This window comes from Peromyscus leucopus, chromosome 17 (assembly GCF_004664715.2).
Source record: "Peromyscus leucopus breed LL Stock chromosome 17, UCI_PerLeu_2.1, whole genome shotgun sequence".
Classification (NCBI taxonomy): domain Eukaryota; kingdom Metazoa; phylum Chordata; class Mammalia; order Rodentia; family Cricetidae; genus Peromyscus; species Peromyscus leucopus.
The window spans coordinates 39,317,849-39,334,046 of record NC_051077.1 but is presented as its reverse complement, the minus strand read 5'-3'; the positions used below and the strand labels follow the sequence as shown (position 1 = coordinate 39,334,046).

General features: G+C 37.6%; 1 pseudogene; it reads left to right on the top strand.

The window, feature by feature from the left end:
• Positions 1 to 5,461: 5,461 nt before the first annotated feature.
• On the top strand, positions 5,462 to 6,550 carry LOC114685976 (annotated as a pseudogene).
• Positions 6,551 to 16,198: the final 9,648 nt, after the last annotated feature.

Genomic DNA, 16,198 nt, shown 5'->3' with positions numbered 1-16,198 from the left:
TAACTATTCTATTTCTCTTTCCTAGGGATATTTATCTGCCCATCCCTAACCCCTTACTCAATACATAACCTATGTGGTTCTATTGGTTGTAGCTTGGTTTCCATTGATCTAATAGGTCATATCTACACATAAGTGAATACATACCATATTTGTCTTTCTGGGTCTGTGTCGTGTCACTCAAGATGATTTTTTTTGTAGTTAAATTAAAGGCTGAGTAATGATTCATTGTGTAAATATATGTTTTCTTTATCTATCCATCTGGTAATAGGCATATAGGTAGTTCCCAAGTTCTGGCTACAATGAGTAGAGCAGCAGTGAACATAGTTAAGCAAGTATCTCTATGGTAAATTTCCTTTGAGTATATGTCTAAAATCTTGAGGTAGATTGATTTGCAGCTTCCTGAGGAACTGACACACTAATCTCCATAGTGGCTGTACAAGTTTGTCCTCCCCTAACTCCACATCCTCCCTAGTATGAGCTGTCACTTGTCTTAATTATCTCAGTTATTCTTATGGGTGTAAGATTAAATCTCAAAGTAGTTTAGATTTGCATTTCCCTGAAGACTGAGAATGTTGAACATTTCTTTAAGTATTTCAAAGCTAAGTTTCTTCTTTTGAGAATTCTCTGTTTAGATCTGTACCCCATTTTTATTGGATAATTTGTTTTCTTAATATCTTCATTTATGAGTTCTTTATATAATTTGGAAATGAGCCCTCTCTCACATGTGCAGCTGATAAAAAAAAATCTTTCCTATTCCGTAAGCAGCTGCTTTATACAAATGATGATGTCCTTTGTGGCAGAGAAGCTTTTCAGTTTCATGAGGTCCCATTTATTAATTGCCAATCTTAGTGGCTGTGCTAATGATGTTTTGTTCAGAAAGTCTTTTCCTGTTCCAATGAGTTTGCAACTATTACTCACTTTCTATTCTATCAGGGTTATTGTATCTGATTTTATGTTGAGGTCTTTTATCCATTTGGGATTGAGTTTTGTTTAGGGTGGTAAGTATCGATATATTTGCCTTTTTCTACATGTAACCATCCAATTTGACCAAGCATAATTCATTGAATTTTCCAGTGTACATTTCAGGCTTCTTTATCAAAATTCAGGTGTCCATGGGTATGTGCATTTACATCTGGGTTTTCAATTCAATCCCATTAATCAATGTATCTGGTGATACAACTTAAAACAAAGTACGATGATAACTCCAGCAGTTCTTTTATTATTCAAGATTGTTCTAGCTTTCCTGGTGTGTGTGTGTGTGTGTGTGTGTGTGTGTGTGTGTGTGTGTGTGTTCCCATATGAAGCTGAAAATTATCCTTTCAAGATCTGTAGAGAGTTCTGTTGGCATCTTGATGGATATTGCATTGAATCTGTAGGCTGCTGTTGTTAGAGTGGCCATTTTTACTCTATCAATGAGCAGAAGAGATCTATCTTCTGATACCTTCTTCACTTTCTTCAATGTCCTAAGGTTTGTTTTTTTTTTTCATACAACTCTTTTACTTGCTTGGTTAGAGTTATTCCAAGATATTTTAGATTATTTGAGGCTATTGTGAAAAGTGTTGTTTCCCTGGTTTCTTTCTCAGTCCATTTCTTATTTGTACACAGGAGGGCTACTGATTTTTTTCTGTTAATTTATAATACTGCTACTTTGCTGAAAGTGTTTTCAGTTTACTATTTTTGCAGTATGATCTTCAAGGTCACATTTATATACTATCGTATCATTTGCAAATAAAAATATCTTTACTTCTTCCTTTCCAATTTGTATCTCCCGGATCTTTTTCAATTGCTTTATTGCTCTATCTAAGACCTCAAGTACTATACTGAAATGGTATGGGGATAGTGAACTACCTTGTCTTGTTCCTGATTTCAGTGGAATTGCTTTGAGTTTCTCCCCATTTGAGTTGACACTGGCTATGAGCTCTTTGTAAACTGCCTCTGTTATATTGCAGTATGGCCATTGTATCCCTAATCTCTCTAGAAATTTTATTATGAAGGTGTGTTGGATTTTGTCAAAGACCTGTTCTAAATCTAAGGAGATGATGGTGTGGTTTTTTTTTTTTGTTTTGTTTTTGAATTTGTTTATGTGGTGGATTATATTTGTTAATTTATGATGTTGAAACATTTCTGTACCTCTGGGATGAAGCCAACTTGATAATGCTTTATGATCTTTTTGATGTGTCTTTGGATTCAATTTATGAGCATTTTATTGAAAAAATTTGCCTCTGTGTTCATAAGGGAAATTGGTCTGTTTTTTCCCTTTCTTTGTTGGTTTTTATTCACTTTAGGTATCAGGGTTACTGTGGCCTCATAAAACAAATTGAACAATGTTCCTTATGTTTCTATTTTGTGAAATAATTTGAGGCATTTTGGAATTAGCTCTTCTTTCAAAGTCTGGTAAAATTCTGCAATAAAACAACCTGGCCTTGGGCATTTTTTGGTTGCAAGACTTTTAATTACTGCTTATATTTAAATAGGGGTTATAGGTCTGTATAAATTGCTTATCTGATCTTGATTTAGCTCTGGTAGTTGGTATGTATGGAGAAAATTATCCATTCCTTCTAGATTTTTCAATTTGATGGAGTACAGGTTTTTAAAGTATGTCCTTATTATTCTCTGGATTTATTTCTCATGTCTGATGTTATGTTCCTCTTTTCATTATAAATTTGATAATTTAGATATTCTGTCTCCACCTTTTGTCTAATTTCAATATGGGTTTGTCAATCATATTGATTTTCTCAAACTCTTTTCCTACTTTTTACCTTAGTGATTCTTTGTAATTTGGGTTTGTTTTTTCATTTGTTTGTTTCTAGTTTGTTTATTTTAGCCCTATGACTTTTTTATTGACTATTCCTTTTGATAGTGATTTCTTCTTTTGGTTCTAGAGCTTTCAGGTATGCTGTTAAGTTACTAGTATGAGATCTCTCCTTTTCCTTTTTTTCTTTTTTGATGAAAGCCCTTAGTGCTGTGAACTTGTTTCATAGAACCACCTTCATTGTGTCCCATAAGTTTGGATATCTTGTGTATTCGTGTACATTCAATTTTAGAAAGTCCTTAATTTCTGCCTTTACTTATTTTTCATTCAGTAGTGAGTTGTTTGGTTTCCATGAGTTTGTAAGCTTTCTGTTGTTATAAATATCCAGCTTTAATAAGGGATGGGTACAGGTGGTTGTTTCAATTTTGTTATGTCTGTTGAGACTTGCTTTGTGTCTGACTGTATGGTTGGTCAGTTTGGAGAAAGTTCCATGAGGTGTTGAGAAGTATATATATGTGTGTGTGTGTGTGTGTGTGTGTGTGTGTGTGTGTGTGTGTGTATGTGTGTGTTATCTGTTTAGTCCATTTGATTTATAACATCATTTATCTCCAGCATTTTTCTGATTAGTTTTTGTCTGGATGACCTATCTTTTGGCAAGAATTGGGTACTGAAGTATCACACTATCAATGTGTGAGGGTCAATATGTGATTTGTTCATTTTCTGAACTTTGTATCCCTTATGCTTGGCGCATAGATATCAACAATTGCAATGTCCTCTTGGTGGATTTTTTCCTTTGATTAGTGTATAGTGTCCTTTCCTATCTCTTCTGATTAGTTTTGGTGTTAAGTCTATATTGTCAAATATTAAAATGCCTAGTCCAGCTTGCTTCTTAAATCCTTTATCTTAGAACGTCTTTTTATGTCCTTTTTCCCTGAGGTTGTCTCTACCCTAGAAGTTAAGGTAAATTTCTTGGACGCTGCAGAAGGGTAGATCTTGTTTTTGTATTGATTCTTTTAGTCAGTCTTTTTGTTGGAAAATTGAGATCCTGTATGTTGAGAGATCTCAATAAGCAGTGTTTGCTAAATCTTTTTGGTTTTGTTGTTGTGATATGTGTGTGTCTCTTTCTTTGTGTCTGTCTGCCTCTCTCTCTCTCTCTCTCTCTCTCTCTCTCTCTCTCTCTCTCTCTCAGTGTGTGTGTGTGTGTGTGTGTGTGTGTGTGTGTGTGTGTGTGTGTGTGTGATATTTGATGGCCTGAGATTAATTATTGCTTGTGCTTTCTTGAGTATTGCTAACCTCTTTAGGTTAAAGTTTTCCTTCAAACACCTTTTGTAGGACTGGATTTGTGGATAGATAGGTAATAGTCTGGGCTGGCATCTCTTAGAACCTCTGTCTAGGCTCTTCTGGCTTTTACCATCTCCTTTTAGAAGGTATGCTTTATTCTAATTGGTCTGCCTCTATATTTTATTTAGCCTTTTTTTCTTTTAATATGCTTGAGTGCTCTGTATGCTTCTTGTGCCTGGATAAGGATAAGGAAACTTTCTTCTGTGATTTTGTTGGATTTTTTTTCTGTGCTTTTGAGTTAGAATTCTCCTTCCTCTATTCCTATTATTCTTAGATTTTGTCTTTTTACAGTGTCCCAGATTTTCTGGATATTTTTGTGCCTTGAGGCTTTTATATTCAACATTTTCTTTGACCGCAGCATTCATTTCTTCTACTTTGACTTCAATGCCTGAGATTATTTCTCCCACTTCTTGTATTCTGTTGGTGAAGGTTGACTCTGAGGTTCCCGTTTGACTAAACTTTTCAATTTCAGTTTAACTTGAGTTCAGGTTTTCTTTATTGATTCCATTTCTACTTTCAGATCTTGAACTGTTTTATTCATTTCCTTCGACAGTTCATTTGTGATTTCACAACCAATTTTTTGAAGGGGTTCATTTATTTCTTCTTTAAGAGCTTCTATCATGGCTCCTGTTGCAAATCACCCTCTGGAGCAATGGAAGGATCTTTCTACTGGCACTTGGAGGTTCCTCTTTGGGTTCCTGAATGCTGTGTACACCCTGTGGCTGCTGCTGAAGCCCAACATGGCAGAGACCTATTGAGCCTTTGTGAAAAACTCTCCCTTTCTGATGCCAATGGGGACTGAGAGCCCAATATGGCCAGCTTTGGCATGAATTAACGTAAGCTTAGGAACTGTAGCCATGAGGTTGGATTCTCCAGAAGAGATGCCAGCTTAAGTCGTGCTGGGATCAAGAAAAATGGGCCTTGGTGGTTCATGTTCCTGGAGTTGTGTCCATGCTAGCGGATGCCCACACGCTCCAGAAGAGCTGCTGACGTCCCATGCAACCAAAGTCAAAAGCTCATTTTTTAGTAAAAGAGGGGACCCATAGGGCCCTGGCCCCTGTTTTGGGTAGCTGTTGCCTTGCTTACTGACCTTGACCTTGATGTCCTCTCTATGCTAATTCCCTGCTGGGTTCTACCCTCCTGAATGCTTAAGGGAAGTTCCTTGTCTGTGTACCCTGCATTTTGGGTGTTAACAGTTTAGATACAAGATTGTAAAACATTGGTAGCAAACTTCTGCCCTCCAGGGGTTCTCTCATTGTGCTGTAAGCCTGTATTTAAGACCTCCTCCCTCCTTCAATAAAGGACATTCAGCATAAAAAAAAAAAAAAAGAGGCCTTTTCTCCCACCCCGACACTCGAGGCTGCGGCACACGGATCGAGGGATTAAAGAATGTCATGGGTTCCATTGGGGAAAGTCCTCCTGAGGAATGTCATCCGGCATGCAGATGCTCACAATAAGATTCAGGAAGAATCTGACATGTGGAAAATCAGAGAACTAGAGAAGCAAATGGAGGATGCTTACCAGGGGACCAGAAGGAACACAGTACCCAGCAGCTCAAGTCGGATGAGAAGTGATGGTTTTGATGAAGAAAGTCAGAGAGACTACTGGAGGCCAAGGAATGAAATTCCTGGGGCCCTTGAAGATGATTTTCTTAATGCTAAATCCTGGAACAAGAAATTATATGATTATGAATCCAACATGCCAGATAGATGGGGTCACAGTGGTTATAAAGAGTTGTATCCTGAAGAGTTTGAAACAGACAGTAGTGACCAACAAGACATTACCAATGGGAAAAAAAACATGTCCCCAGGTAAAAGCATCTGCCCATGAATCCCGAAAACATAAGAAGTCAAAGAAATCCCATAAAAAGAAGTAGAAAAAAATGGTCACACAAAAACAGAAGAAAAACAAAAAGGCAGCTATGGACACAGCAGCAGATTCCTCAAGTGAGTTCTCTGAAGAAACTGGAGCTTCGAGTACCAGGAAAAGGAAGCAACCACACAAGAGCAAGAAAAAAATCCAGGAAAAAGTCTCTTAAAAAACCTTTACCTTTAGGGAGAAAGTGCTACTTCCCAGTCAGATGATTCAGCAGCTAGCAGTTCTGTTGAAATGGAGGAAAGAGACACTAAGAAATGGAGGAAAGAGACACTAAGAAAACCAAAAGGAAAAAGAAAGAGAAAAGTGTTGATGTTCCTGTGGCTCACCCTGAAGTGCAGGAGAGGACAAGCAAGCTCAGGAATTGGAAAGTGGCTACAGATGCAAGGTCTGCTGAAAGCTCCGAGGATGACTGAGTGGGAAGGTCGCAGTCCTGCCTCCCACGGACTCTGGTCATCTACAGTTCTGTATAATGGGGGTTGCCAGCAACTCCGACAGCACAGGAGTTGGAGGTCGGAGATCAGAGGTCAGAGTTGGCCTGCCATAGATCCCTTTTTTCCCTCTTTTGGATTGTTAGTCTTCATCCCCTTTTGTTGTTAATAGGGAATCTGGTATTTTGTTAAGGTTTCTTGAAGAGATTATTTTTGCAATTAATTTAGGGTAGAATACCTATACAGCAAATTAAAGAACCCAGAAAGCTGAAATAAGAAATAATCTGGGTATACCAATTAGAATTTTGGATTTGGGGGAATCAAGGGTCTGGAATGAAGGAGGATTGAAGTAGTGCTAGATAGAATAGTTTGACAAGGAAACACTTGCTATTTATACAGGAGGTGTCCTGACTTCAGCTTTGGGGCTTTGAGTCTTCTAGAGTTGGGCCCTACAGGTATCTAATTTACTTAGTGAGGAAATGGGTATAAGAACAAACCTTTTCCCTTCATGGTAAGATCCACAGATGACTGCTAAGGAACATAGGGTTTTCTGCCTCATTTCCCTGCTGGCCAGGGGCTGCAGCTACATTTAGTATAACCCAAACATAACAGTAACTGGATAGTAATTGGTTTTCTAGTTCCATTGCTTTATATTGCCTAAAATGGGTTCGTGTTTGAAATTATTTGTTCAGTTGTCCTCTCAAATGGAAAGAATTAGGAACTAGTCATGTTGCCAATGATGCTTTTAAAGAGGTTCAGGGCAACAGCCATCTAAATGTTTTTTTTTTTTTCTTTTTCCAAGTTGGGGATTGAATGAAGGCCTTGCACACACTAGGCAAGTGCTCTATCACTGAGCCATACCCCCGTCCTGTCGTTCACTTCTAATTCTATTAATGAGTTTTTGATTTTCCCTGAAACCAGCTGAATCAATTCCAAAATGAAACACACTTCTCAGGGACACACCCACTTCTTCCCAGTCTGACTTTGTGTTACGATTATCAAGAACATATTATTTCTCCCTGCTATACTGTGATCCTGATATTAAAAGAAACCAAAATACCACTGAAAAGTGGCTGGTAGAACAGTTGACTTTTCATTAAGAGGAAAGATAAAGTGACATTGTCAGGGTTTTTGTTTTTGAGGTTGTCACTTTTGGTAATGAGTAGAAAGCACAAAAACTCATACCTAAGACTGTGGGGGTCATAGTTCTGCCACTGATTGATTGAGTTCTACAGCAGGTTAAGTTAACCTCCCTGGCCTTACTTTTTGCATGTGTAATACAAAAATACTTCATGGTTAGCATGACAGACACCAGCAATAGAATACTACTATGCTGACATCCCATGAAGTGGCATTTTATAGTTCTAACTAAATTTGTGCTCTTTATGGAACTTCTAATAAAGTGCTTGTTTTTAAAATTTAAAAAAAAAGAGCCTCTATCATATTCATGAAGGCCTCTACGATCTTAAGGCATTAAGGTCTCTCTCCTGTGCTTCAGCTATGTTGCAATTCTCAGGGCCTACTGTAATAGGGTTGCTGGGCTCTAGTGGAGGAATACTGTTCTGAGTGCTTTTGATTGTGTTTTTATACTCTTGTGTCTTGGTTTGAGCAATTTTAATTCTAGGTACTGATATCTGGTTTGGTCTTTGTTTGGGTAGGTGTTTTCCCCTTGGTATAGGTTGCCCTCTCTGGTTCTGTGTCTTGCTGGATAGGAAATCCATCTGGGATCCTGATAATTATGGGAGTTATGTGTAAAATATGTTTCTAGGTATTGGGAGTTGACGCTTAGGAATGGGGGTGGATTAGAAGTAGGGAGCTGAGGAACTCCACCGGAGGGAGAAATGCAGGGTGATCCACCAGGATCTTCTTCTTCTTCTTCTTCTTCTTCTTCTTCTTCTTCTTCTTCTTCTTCTTCTTCTTCTTCTTCTTCTTCTTCTTCTTCTTCTTCTTCTTCTTCTTTTAAAGATTTATTTATTTATTATGTATACAGTGTTCTGTTAGTCCGTATCTCTGCAGGCCAGAAGAGGGAGCAAGATCTTATTACAGATGGTTGTGAGCCACCATATGGGTGCTGGGAATTGAACTCAGGACCTCTGGAAGAACAGCCAGTGTTCTTAACCTCTGAGCCATCTCTCCAGCCACCAGGATCTTGTTAGTCTTCTGAGAATGGAGGTAGAGAGGGAGGAGATACTGTGACAGGCTGCTACAGAGCTGGGAAGGGGACAAGGAGATTGGATATGGAGGAGAGGAAGGAAAGTGAAGATTGGAATCATGTGTTTCCACTGGTCTACTTGCTTCTCTGGCAATCTTGGCTGACAAGTTCCCAGAGAAAGGCCACTGGAGCTGATGACTAGCTTAACAGAATAAGTGGGGAGGAAAGTTAGATGAGAGCTATGTCATCTGCTGGATATGGAGGCAGAGATGAGGGGGAGGCTGTAGAATGTGGTCTACTACAGAGATGAGATGAGATTGAGGAAATGGATTTGGAGGAGAGGAAGGATTGGCAAAGACCTGCAGTTGGGCTCCTTGCTTCCCTGGCCTGGGTGGTCAATAGGTTCCCAGGGGATGCACGCTGGAGTTAGGGACTTGAATAGAGAGATGAGTTGGGGGAAGAAAGCTTGAAGTGGAAGATCTGTGTGATCCACTGGAGATGGGGCAGGGAGCCATGAGAGGCTGCAGCAGGTGCTCTGCAACAGAGCTGGGTATGAGACTGGGGCATTGAATTTGAAGGAGGGGAGGCAGAGATGAAGATCTACTGTCAGCTTCCCTGCTTTCCTGGCCAGAGTGGCCTGGGTTCTCAGGGAACACCTGCTGGAGTTGAGTGCTGGGATAAAATGATGAGAGGGAAGGGAGGAAGGTTCAATTCGAGGAGAAGGTCTGTTTTGTCTATGGGAGAGAGAGAAAGGACACTTTTATTTTTTCATTAAAACATTACATTAATTCTCTTTAAAAATTATAGAAGTATCTGTGTTTTAACTGAACTTTCATCAACAGTTACTTGTTTTATAATTTAATGAATAGCACTGAATATATATTTGTCAGTGACAACAGACAATTAACTGATCAAGTTTTAACAAATATATTGAAAATTCTTATACAGCAGAATTATTCTGTTATGCAAGCATTTATAGCTCTGAAGAATTGCTCACTGAAACCATAATCTTTTGCAAATATTTGATAATAAACTGAGAATTTTTAAGCAGATATTAAGATCTATATCACTACAGTGATTCATGAGAAAGGTGTTCATCTAATTCAGTTTTTTGAAGCAATATCATACAGTTTGATCATCTTGTATTTCTTTTGACTTGTAACTTACCTCTTTAGCTATGAGACACCTGTAGTTTTATTGTATCTTAATTTGCCTTGTTCCACCCTGTACTGAAATTCATGCTTCAGGTGTACTAAAAATTGTCACTTAAGATTCTTTTTATAGGAGTGACTCTCCTCTTCCTTTCTATTTTTTTTTTTTTTTTTGTTTTTCGAGACAGGGTTTCTCTGTGTAGCTTTGCGCCTTTCCTGGAGCTCACTTGGTAGCCCAGGCTGGCCTCGAACTCACAGAGATCCGCCTGGCTCTGCCTCCCGAATGCTGGGATTAAAGGCGTGCGCCACCAACGCCCGGCTCCTTTCTATTTTTTATTAACAGCTTCTAAGACAACACTGGATATTGGTTACAGTTAAGACAATTTACTTTTTATATCTTTGATTGTTGTTACTACTACTATTATTATTAATCTTTTTGCTGTTATTGTTGTTGTTATTGTCATTATTATGTGCAAGTGCAATAGAGCACCACAAATTTTTCTCCCTACCTGTTAAATTTGCACTTTTTAAAATTTTGAATTTTATTTATTCTTTGGCATTTCATATATGTACGCAATGTATCTTGTTCACATCCTCCATCACCCCATTTATCTCCTGCAGGACTCATTCATCACATCTTTCTCTCAAGTTCATGTCCTTCCTTTATAATTTTAAATTGATTTATTTTAACCCACTAATAGCATTCTCTTCTCTATATCTCTGACTTTTTGAAGCCAGACTTTTTTTCAAATATTAGCAGAAGTCACCTTCATTTTGTCATTTTGAAGAGAACACTGCCAAAATATATATATATATTTCTAGTTGAATAAAATGTCAAAAATACATATCAAAACCACAATTCACAGAGGCACTAGGAAGCATTATTTTTTTTTTCATAAAAGATTTAGGTTTCTTTCTTGGCAGGCAGGGGCAGGCAGTTCTCTGTGAGTTTGAGACGTGGTCTACAGAGCAAGTTCCAGAACTGCTAGGGCTACACAGAGAAACCCTGTCTAAAAAAAAAAAAAAAAAAAAAAAAAAAAAAAAATTCAGGTTTCGTTTCACATAACACGGTTTTATTTTTTAACATGTCACACTTTTCTTGGGATGGGATGCTCAGCCATTCAGCATCTGTGGTTTCATCCCAACAAAAGAAAGACAATAGACATGGTAGCTTGCAAGGGTGGAATATTCTTTATACAATGGAATATGAAATGTTCTGTTCACTACATCTGGCTGAATCTGAGCTAGGGGAGCCACAAAAAATTTTTGCAAAACTATCATTTGCCCTCTAGTTTTTATCATCTGCACCATGAACAGGTAAAACAATTTTGGGGCACCCCCTCTTCAGGAATCCCTGCACCCCAGAGATATGTATAATTGGTAGATTCTTCTTTCCAACTTCCACATGTAGATCCAACATGGACAGGTCCAGGCTTTATACAGATGTGAAGAGTAATAAATGGAATGGTTTGTAAATATAGTGATGGGATAATCTGAACAATGAAGATGATGAACACATTTTTCATTTTAATAAATACTATTGGTGCTATTACATTAAATGATCAATATTTACAAACCTTTGACCAAAGTGATGACTCTTTCTACATATTTAATGAAATCCTCATCCTGCCAAAGCCTTGCATGCAGATTTCTGGCCTCTAGAAGGCTAAGGTAATCCACTGCATTTGAGTTTAACTGAACTATAAAAAATTCATTTTTTCACAACTGGTACTTTGTATTGACATAAATGTTCTTGATTTGATGGCAGAAAACCTAGTATATCCATTGCAAGCAAAAAAACAAGAGCTGTGCGATGTATAACTTTGTCTATTTTGCCTTTTCTACAAAGGACACATTTCCCATCCTCTGAATACTTTTCTGCTGTTCATACAAGGACTTCTGGAAACCTTTCTTGCTTCCTATAAACCGAGGATCTTTTGCATGCTATGACCCTGGTAAGCTCTGCCTTGTCTCTTAGCCTTGAGGTTATACTAACTCAAGTTTCTCATGGGCCTTTGCTGAGTAAGAAATTGTTGTGATCGAAGGTGTGTAGATATATAAAGTAAGTATATAAACCAGACATTTACTGATAATAAATCACAAAAACGTTACTTTTAAACATTTTATATGCATAAAAGTTTACTATTTCTTTAACTATTTTTGTCTTTTTAATCATGCAAATGTCTGTGTGCCTGCATGTGGGTATTCATATGTGAGTGCAGGTGCCCTCAGAGACAGCCAGTTCCCTGGAACTAGAGTATAAGTGGTTTTGAGTCATTCAGTGTGGGTTCTAGAAACCAAACTCAGGTCCTCTGAAAGAGCAGCAACTGCTCTTAACCACTGATCTATCTCTGCAGTCCCTAATTATATTGTTTGTTTATGATGGAAGCATATTTAGATGCTAACGAGATGTATATGCTAGCCTGTTTTTATATGAAGTATTAAATCTTGGCTGAGTATTTACTACCATGGGACACTGAAGATCTTCAGTTGGTCAACGTTGATTTAAAGTTTGACTTTGTAAACACTTGTTGAGAAGGCTGCTTGTTTTAAATACATAGTACAAAATAGCAAAAGTATGTTTATGACCATTTGAGGAGTTGTTGGAAACTGTAATCCCATTCGAACTTTATCTAACAGCTTTTTACAGAACTCAAGCTAGTAACTCAAATAACTCAAAATGTAGATTTTTTTAAAATAAACTTTTTAAAATTTATTTTACATACCAATGACAGACCCACCTCTCATCCCTCCCCCTGCTCCCCCAACCTCCTCCCCTCACCTTCCATCCCCTCCTCTAAAAGGTAGGGGCTTTGTCATGGAATATCTTGTTTACTCCATCTATGGTGATTGAGAGTTTTCCTGGATATAGTAGTCTGAATGGGCATCCACGGTCTCTTAGTGTCTGAAGAATGTCTGTCCAGGATCTTCTGGCTTTCAGATTCTCTATTGAGAAGTCAGGTGTTATTCTGATGGGTTTGCCTTCATATGTTTCTTGGCCTTTTTCCTTTGTAGCTCTTAGTATTCTTTCTTTATTCTGTACATTCGTGGTTTGATTATTATGTGGTGAGGGGACTTTATTTTGGGTCCAGTCTATTTGGTATTCTGGAAGTTTCTTGTATCTTCATAGGCATTTCCTTCTTTAGGTTGAGAAATTTTTCTTCAATGATTTTGTTGAATATATTTTCTGTGCCTTTGAGCGGGTGTTCTTCTCCTTCTATTCCTATTATTCCTAGGTTTGGTCTTTTCATGGTGTCCCAGGTTTCCTGGATGATTTGTGTTATGACTTTGTTGGCTTCAATGTTTTCTTTGATCAATGAATCCAGTTCAGCTATTGTATCTCTTCCATCTCTTACATTCTGTTGGTTATGCTTGCATCTGTAGTTCGCATTCATTTGCTCAGATTTTCCTGCTGTGGATATCATTCTATATAAATAAAACACTGATGGCCAGTGACCAGACAGGAAGTATAGGCAGGACAAGGAGATAGGAGAATTGGGGAAACAGGAAGAAGGGGGAGAGACACTGCAGCCACCGCCAGGACAAGCAGCATGTAAAGATGCCGGTAAGCCACCAGCCACGTGGCAAGGTATAGATTTATAAAAATGGGTTAATTTAAGATAAAAGAACAGTTAGCAAGAAGCCTGCCACAGCCATGCAGTTTATAAGTATTAAAAGCGTCTGAGTGATTATTTTATATGTGGATTGTGGGACTGTGGGACTTGGTGGAAGCTGGAGAGAAGCTCTCCAGCAACATTTTCCTTTCAGTATTCCCTCAGTTTGTGTCTTCTTTATTGCATCTATTTCAATTTCCAAGTCTTGAATGGTTTCCTTCTTCTGTTTGATTACTTTTTCTTGGTTTTCTTGACTTTCTTTAAGGGCTTTATTGATTTCTTCCAACTTTTGTTTGTCTTTTCCTCAAATTATTTAAGGTAATTTTTCATTTCCTCTTTAAAGGCCTCTATCATCTTCATAAAGTCATTTTTAAGGTCGTTTTCTTCTGTTTCTTCTATGGTGGGATGTTCAGGTCTTGCTGTTGTAGAACCACTAGGTTCTGGTGGTACCATATTGTTCTTTATGTTATTGAATGTATTCTTGCAGGAAGCAGCTCTTGGTCCAATCAGCACTGGTTATGTTTGTGTCTTAGGGAGCTGTTGGGGTCTTGGGGGATGTGTGGGTTTGGGGGATGGAGAGGGACTTGCAACTTACACGGTATGATGGGAGGAGGTGGTGGTCAGGCATACCTGCAGGAGTCTTGCCTGCTGCCCTGCCACTGGGGCTGCCCAAAATGTAGATTTTTAAAATCAAATATGCTGACACTATACAATGCAAAATACTTTTGATAAGCACATAATGAGCTATGATGGTGATATCAGAAAATATTAAAAGTACTTATTTTCTGTAATTAAACTATTAAATTTATACAAGAGCAAAATCTTTGCATAGGCAGAAAAGAAAACTATAATCCATAACATACAACAGATGCAAATCTGAGCCAAGGCGTTTGAGGAAGCTTCCTGGGCATTGCATGATATGGAGGCATCCAGGATACAGAATAACACAGGTGTGTTCATATTGAAAGCTGAGGTGAAATGACACAATGCAACATGGTTAAGAACTCCCAGAGGCATGGTAGATTTGTTATATGTTTGATTTGAATGCATTTTAGCTGGTGCATGTTTAGAAACCTTATAGTGTTGCTAAACTTTCTGCAGCTCATGAGCCACTGTTTAAGAAGATATGGATTATAAACGGCGCTTTTTTGGGATTTGGAGATGCTGCCTCACATAAAGTCTAAATTTCCACACTACTATCCAACGAATAACTTCAAATCCAATAAGAAACTCAAAATTCAATCTCCTTTCTTCAAGAAACTCTTCTTTAAATTCTCCAAGAACACTGTTTTTCATTTTGCACTCTGAGGAAGATTTCAGTGCGATTGTATGTTATTTTCGCAGAGCCTATAGCTATCTGCATTGTCTCAAAACTCAGTGGGTAGGGGAGAAGTACATTCTATTTGTGTTCAGATTCTCAAGGACAGTTTTGCATGAGAAAATCTTGGGCAGTAATATATGACCCATATATCCACATCAGTGTTTTGTAATGGAAAATATCAAAGGCTTCAAGAGACAACTTAGATTTTTTTTCCTTTTCACTGTGTCCAAATTAGTTTCTAAGACAATATAGTATTCCTTTCAGTCAGCAAGAGTTGAAAGCAAATGCTGTTAACAGAGAATTCTTTGATGTCTAAACAGAATGTTGCAGTTCATGTTATAGGTCATAAAAACTGTTTACAATTTTTAAAAATAATTACTGATAGGATTAATATATTCTATAGAACAACCAAGTTTATTTTTGTTTTATAAAAAAATCAGCTTATGGGTTTTTTTTTATCATTAAAATGATGTTGATAGGTAGATAATGTCTTTGTAGGAATTTGTATATAAATCCTAAGTAAAACAAACAAACAAAAAAACCCAAAATATCTTTTCTCAATACTACATTCTATTAAGAGATTTTTGTTTAAAAAAGATATTTTATGTCATTATTTTCTGTTTTGGAAAAATAAGGCATCTTATAAAATGGTCCTTGAACATCCATTTCTCACTTTGTCTTACATGGTTATTATCCCCCTCCCAGATTCTAAGCACATGAATGATGACTTCTATTCACTATCATCTATCTTGCTCTCTTTCCTGCCTCTATTATTTATGCAGGGATATTATGACTCATCCAGACTGGGTACATCCTCAGATACAGCTCTGAATGAAAAGAAAATGTTTAAATAAGGTATTGTTGCCTAAACAACTTATTTTATATAGATATATAAAAAGAACTATCTCAAATCTGAATATGAGATATGCTTATCTTCCATATGTTTATCTTTCAGTACCAATTACTGAACAACTCCAGAACACACATCTCAAAATTATTTGTCAGCATGATGCATATGGAATATGGAATCTTGAAAACTTAAATACTCCCTAATCATTTTGAACATTAGACAAGCAGACATTTGACAAATCGAAGCCAACTGCGTGTTTAACCAGGAAATGGAAAGCTGAGTGAAAACACAAACCCAGGAGAGACAGTCCTGCAAACCAGGTCCTTCCATGCCTGTGGGTACCTGCTGTGTCCCTCTGCTGCCAGAGCTGAGGTGACAAAAACCACCACAAACAGGGCCCAGGAGTTAAATTCCATCAAGAACCCTCCAATCAGAGTGCTTACAGCCTTATGTTTCAGGTTCCTAACAGATTTGAAGCTTCAAATCTTTAAATTTACAAGTCTCGCCCCTAAAGCTTAAGAATTTAAGGATAGAAAGTGTTTCTCTTAGTATCCCCATAAATTCTGTCTGAGTAGAACAAAAAGACTCCAGCCTACAGCCTCGTAACAGTTTTGCTAAATAAATAAATGCTATAATAGTTATACTAACAATAAATAAGACATATTTAGTTGCTAGGGCAAATCTGAGTTTGTTGCCAAGTTTACAAATCAA